This window comes from Coptis chinensis, chromosome 3 (assembly GCF_015680905.1).
Source record: "Coptis chinensis isolate HL-2020 chromosome 3, ASM1568090v1, whole genome shotgun sequence".
Lineage (NCBI taxonomy): Eukaryota > Viridiplantae > Streptophyta > Magnoliopsida > Ranunculales > Ranunculaceae > Coptis > Coptis chinensis.
The window spans coordinates 89,876,623-89,882,690 of NC_141458.1; the positions used below are offsets into that span (position 1 = coordinate 89,876,623).

General features: G+C 37.9%; 1 pseudogene across 1 annotated transcript; it reads right to left on the bottom strand.

Annotated features, from left to right (window-relative positions):
* Positions 1 to 868: 868 nt before the first annotated feature.
* LOC147511537 (disease resistance protein RGA2-like) lies at positions 869 to 5,235 on the bottom strand (annotated as a pseudogene). Its single transcript, XR_015219432.1, has 2 exons — positions 2,607 to 5,235; positions 869 to 1,289 (listed from the first exon to the last, which is right to left on the bottom strand). The product of XR_015219432.1 is annotated as a disease resistance protein RGA2-like (transcript).
* Between the last annotated feature and the right edge of the window lie 833 nt (positions 5,236 to 6,068).

A 6,068-nucleotide genomic window follows, 5' to 3' on the forward strand; every position in this document is an offset into this window, starting at 1 on the left:
CTGGAAAAAAAAATCTATTTCTTTGCCTGGCATAATTTCTTTTGCACAGCAACACAACTATGAGAGATTGTACGAAGTTCAAAAGGAAAACTGATCTTGTTTTCTTGCTAGGTGCATGATGTCCAGGTAGCTCTACTAGGAATTATAATGACGGTATGTGGTAAACGTTATATTTAACAAACTTGTGTCTAGTGAAGGTAGTATGAGATGACTGCTGGAATGTTCATCCATATACTATAATGATGTGAATGCTATTGTTGACAAACTTCGAGGTTTTACTGTCAATAAATTAACTAATAATTGGAGGAGTGTTATCCACTAACTCAATGAGTTGCATACATTTCACCTGAGTAAAAACAATATTTTTCATCATGAAATTTCAATAAATTACATAATATTTCAAAAAAAATATTATTAGTTTATCAATGATATATGCTAAAAAAATCTTTGGATCCTACACTGAAAATGTGTAAAAGCGTGCGTTCAAGTAAGTACCCCGCTAGTACATGAATCCAAGTAAAAGAATGTTGAAATGCAAACTAATTCACTCGTAAAAAATAGAGAAATGCAAGCCAATTCACACATACTAATTAACAGTTCTTAGTATGATGGGGCTGATTGACTACGCATTCCAATTGATTAACCAAAAACTCTTATTGCTAGTAGGTCACATGCATGTTAGTATGAGGATGGATGAAAAATGACCTTGCATGACTTGTGGATTCAATAGTGTGCAAAAAAGCATTCAACAACCCATGTATAGCGGCATCATTTGGTACTGCTAGTATGCATACCACAGGTTGTTCACTTGTTCATAGTAAATCTCCTACTTATAAGACAAAATGAAAAAATCAGTCAAGCTATTCCATGTTTGTCAACACTCTTATGCAATTTTATTTTTGTTTCTTTTCATTGTTCTCTACTTTATAGATCACAAAGATTCAACACATATAGATATCTAAAGTCCTAAACCAAACTAATACCACAAAAAGTACATGAACTGCCCATTCTTTTAATAAGCATATATATAATACGAAACATTTAAATAGAACTTCATTGCTGCAATTGCCCGGAAAATGTCACTCCATGTCATAACTACAAACAACAAAAGTTGAGAGATTGAACCATACCTAGTACTGGTTTCACTTTGTTGCTCTAGCCTTATCCGACATGGAAACATAGCATGTGGCAACTATTTCATAGAAAAACAACATTACCCACCCAATAACCTATACCGCATCTACCTCCTATTGCGCTTGATGGAGCCAAGAGATGCTTTTTCATTCCTTCTGCAAAGGGGTCATGCAAAAGATAACCAAAACCATGGCACCACACTCAAAACCCAACTTTGCAAGGCATAATCATGGTATTTTGAAATTGCAATAGGCAACAAAAATAACACCCAAAACAATGAAAAAAAAAACATCATCAATCTTCAAATAATTATTAACGGCCAGTAGAACGAAACTAATCTTCTTATGATATGAGAAAGAGGATTGCTAGAGTTCCTAAAAAAACCAAAATTTAAACCAATTCATATCAATCATTGAAAGAACAAATGCTCTGCTGATACTTGGGTTCCTAAAAGAAAAAGAAGTGAAATATAAACGGAAAGAACAGAAGAAATTCGTATTCTACCCAATTACTTTCAGCGAATACATGGAGAAGAAAAAAAAAACGTACTTGATGGTTCAAGAGCTTGGCAATGTGTCAATTTTGTCTCGCCCAATGCTTATTTGAATTGGTGTTTCACTAATAACAAAAATAGAAACATCGATGATAACTTGGTGAAGTCTTCTCTCTATTGGTATTGAAGTAGTATGGAGTCGATTAAAGAAAGAAAAAGCAAAACAGAAAACATGCCTTCCGAAATGAAAACTCGCAGAGATTGAAAGGCAAACCCTTTGTTTTTCTTTTTTTATGTCAATATAATAATAATAGTGCGAATAATTTGGGAAAGTATGGCCGGAAACAGCGTCAGTTGAGGAAGAGGTAGTTTGTATTTCGGATATGCCTTTTCAGCAGATATATTTGGGGGTATAAATTTGGGTGAAATATACAGGGAGTGACTCCAGGACAGATCAAGGGGAAAACAGCAACTCTCAGAACCATTTTTTGGCTCTCGCTATAATCCAGTCACAGAGCAAACTATTGCTCTACACCAAATGAGCCTATATCGAGGTCCACAAAATAATATATATTGCCAATGTTATAGAAATATATTTACTGAAAAAAAAATCTCAAGCTTTGACAACCTCCAAATGGTCACATCATCGCACTAGAAACTAAAACAAGTGCAATGGGTCGTCTCTTGTCTCTGTTAAAATAAAACATCATGGCTAGAACAATCCAAAACTAAAACAGGGCTAAAATACTTCTCCTTATACAAAAAAGGGAGTTCTAGAAGAAAGATACAAAGCAGATATATCGAAATAAATTTATTAAAATTACAAGCAAAATGTAACAAGGTGAAAAATTAGAATACAAAATGAAGAATTGCATAAAACACATATAAATGGTTTGCTTAAATTCACCAAAAACAAATTACAAGTAGATTTTTGAAGAAATAAAATGAAAAGCAGAGAAGGGTAGCTAGTTCATCATACCTTGAGAAGAGTAGGTCAGTTGCGGCTTCAATTCTTGTAATAATCGTCAATTCCTGAAGCATGGTGAGGTGCTTCAACTCCTCGAGCTCGAAATCAAGGGCTTCACATTTGTAAAGATCCAAGCTTTGAATTGATGTGAGTTGGTTGAGACATGTAGTGCAGTACTACTTTTAACTTGGGGCAATTCCAAATGCAAAGTGACTTTAACTGCTGTTGTGGGATGAGCATTTCCAGTTTTTTCAACGCCTGAGAAATCATAATGTAGTGCGGTACTACTTTTAACTTGGGGCAATATTGAATGATAACTTCACGGAGACGGGGCAACTGGATATCTCCTTCTCCTTGGTTATTACTTGGAACCATCTCCTCACACTCTTCCAGTTTATCCAAGTACCACAACTTGAGGGTTTCCAGAGATTTGAGTTTTGAAAGATCCGGCAATACCCTCAGGTTTTTGCAAAAGTAAAGCGTCAAAGTGACTAGATTGGATGCGCTTGTCAGCCAATGGGGAAGCTGGAGACCCGGATACCCAATTATTCTCAATTCTTCCAGATTTTCATGCGGTTGAAGATTTTTTTGAGAACACTTTCTATCTTTTCAGCATCACTTTCATTCGTGTTTCGAAATCTTAGAGTTAATCCATGAAGATCCTTCTTCTTTTCCAATTTATTCATTCCCCCCACCCGTTCCAATCCGATAATTTCTAAATGTCCTCGCAGAAAATTGAGATGTTTTAGTTCTCCTATTTTGCATCCCTTGCTCCCACCATCTTAATGTTAAGAGGAAGCCCAGTCTACCTATTCCGCGTGGCAAGTAGCCCAAATCATGAGTTTCATTTATTTCAAGGTGTCTCAAATTAGATAGCTTCCCAATGCCGTCTGGTAGTTTCTGGAGATTTGTGCAATAGATAAGTTGCAAAGTTTGTAAATTGTACAAATTGCATACAGTCTCCGGCAACTCTGACAATTCTGTATATGATAAATTAAGGTATATTAGATGCAGTAACCTTCCAATTTCATTTGGTAGCTCCACGATGTCTTCACAACCGCTTAAATTCAATGTCCTGAGACATGTCAATTGATGATATAACTCAATCGGAGCTGTACGGCGTGCTCGTCTAGCAAGCATCAAAAACATTCTCAACTTCTTTGCCAAGTAAACTGAGGAATTCTCCAAACCTTGTATTGCTGCTAAATGACGAACTTTGCTTTCATCAAATTTTGTACCGTTTGTCTCAAGAATGCAACATTCACTCTGTGACAGAAATTGTACAAAATCATGAACAAGATCATGCATCTTGCAACTTGTGATATTGCCATCCGAATCTCTATCAAAATCTTGAAAGAATGAGCGCATTGCTAGATCATCATAATTTTCTTCTCCATTTTTTTAAAGATCTCTGCTTCCTTCTGAACCAAGAAAACCTTGTGCCATCCATAACTTCACCAACTCATCCTTCCATATTTTTGTATCTCTAGGCAAGATCGCACAATATACAAAACATTGCTTCAAATTTGAGGGCAGAGGATAATAGCTCAAGAAGAGAGAAGGTAAAATATCTTTTTCAACAATTTTCATACTCCAGATTTCACTTGTTAAAACATCATTCCAATCTTTTTTGGTTTTTTTAAAACGCATAAGGCTTGCTAAACTCTTGACAGAGAGAGGGACCCCATTGCATTTCTCAGCAATTTGTCTACCAATATCTTCTATTTTCTTAAGATCTTCTTCTCTTTCCTGAAATGCGATGTGTCTAAACAACAACCAGCTATCATCTTTAGACAATCCCCCCAACTTATAGTTTTGGGTAGAGCCCATCATAAGTGCAACTTTCTCATTACGTGTTGTGATCAAGACTCTACTACCAGAAGCACCACCATCCAGAGCAAGCTTCAAAGGGTTCCAATCATTGGCATCTTCTATCCAAACATCGTCTAGGACTAAAATAAACTTCTTTCCTCTGAGTGACTTGCACAAACACTTGTGAAGAGCATCCCACCCAACCACATCTGGGATTTTTTCTCCAGATTGCTCAATAATTTCCTTAACAAGCCTTGTACGATCAAATGGCTCGGAAACACACACCCACATCCTCTTCTCAAAGGCTGTCGTCACTTTCTCTTCATTGAGAATAAGTTTCGCAAGTGTTGTCTTGCCAAATCCCCCGGTTCCAACTATGGAGATGACATGGACTGACATTACTTGGCTACTACTATCACTGAACAACATCCCCATTATATATGCTTTATCATTATCACGACCATATACCTCTGGTACATCGATAAGGGAGCTAGTTAGTTGTCGAGGTCTGTCCTGGCTTCGCCTTGCAATGAGGTGGTATTGATTCTTCTCTTCGACAATCACATTCAATCGCTCTCTCACTTCTTTTATCCTATGACCAATATCATGACGAACAACAACATCTTTAAAACAGAAACAAGGAGAGAACAAGTAGGAAAGTACCTTCTTGCATATGCCACCATTAACAACATCATCATCAACTCCATGAATTTGTGAAATAATAGATCTAGTGTTCCACTCGTCAAGTATATTGTATCAGCCTAATTCATGACCATCAAGGTGACATGTCTTCGGGACCGAGGCAGGTGAGGTAAAAGAAAAAGGGAGCACATGATCCAGTCTACGAGTCATGTAAGGGGCGCGAAATTTGGAGGGGCATAGGGACCAGTGGGATTTCAGTGGCCCAAAGGGAGGCGGAATAGTGAAGGGGCATACGGGAGTACGATAGCAAAGGTGATATATCAAGAGACAGTTGGATAGTTAGTGGAGAGAAGAAGAAAAAGGATCGGGGATAAGGAGCGGAGAGCGGTTAGAGAAAAGGGGTGGTTAGAAGATATATAAAGGAGAAGAGAGGAGAGGGAAAAAGGAGGAACTACGGTTCGGCTTGATCCCCCAAAGAAGGGGTACGTAGGCAACCCACTCGGGTTCAGCCGGTCAATGAGAGTGAGCACTATTCCTGGAGAAAGACCTGTAAGATCGGGGGTAGAGAAATCTGTAAGTACAAATGGCGCCGTCTGTGGGGACCAGAAACAAAAGGTTACACTGTTCGATTTTCCAGATCGAGGTATTTTGGTTTTTGGCAAATATCTTCGCAGAAGCAGAAGAAAGCAGCAGAAGGCGGAGCATCAAACAATTCCAAGCTTCTTTAGGAACAGTAACAGTCAACACCCCATTTTCCATACTAGCTTTGACTTCATCAACTTTAGCATTTTCAGCCCTGGTACGTCAGCTTTGATTACATGTGCATTTGGGGTTTCTTTCCAGTCGATTTTAGCATGGGCCATTGCTATTGTTTCGTTGGGAAAATTTTGAGAAAGTGATCGGTTGTTGGAGTTGGGGTTAGTGAATGGGAAACCTTCGAATGGATCAAAGATGTCTAGAGAGAATGGGTCGAAAACGTTGGATCTGCGACCAAAGAAGAATGGGGAGAAGGAGAAGAAA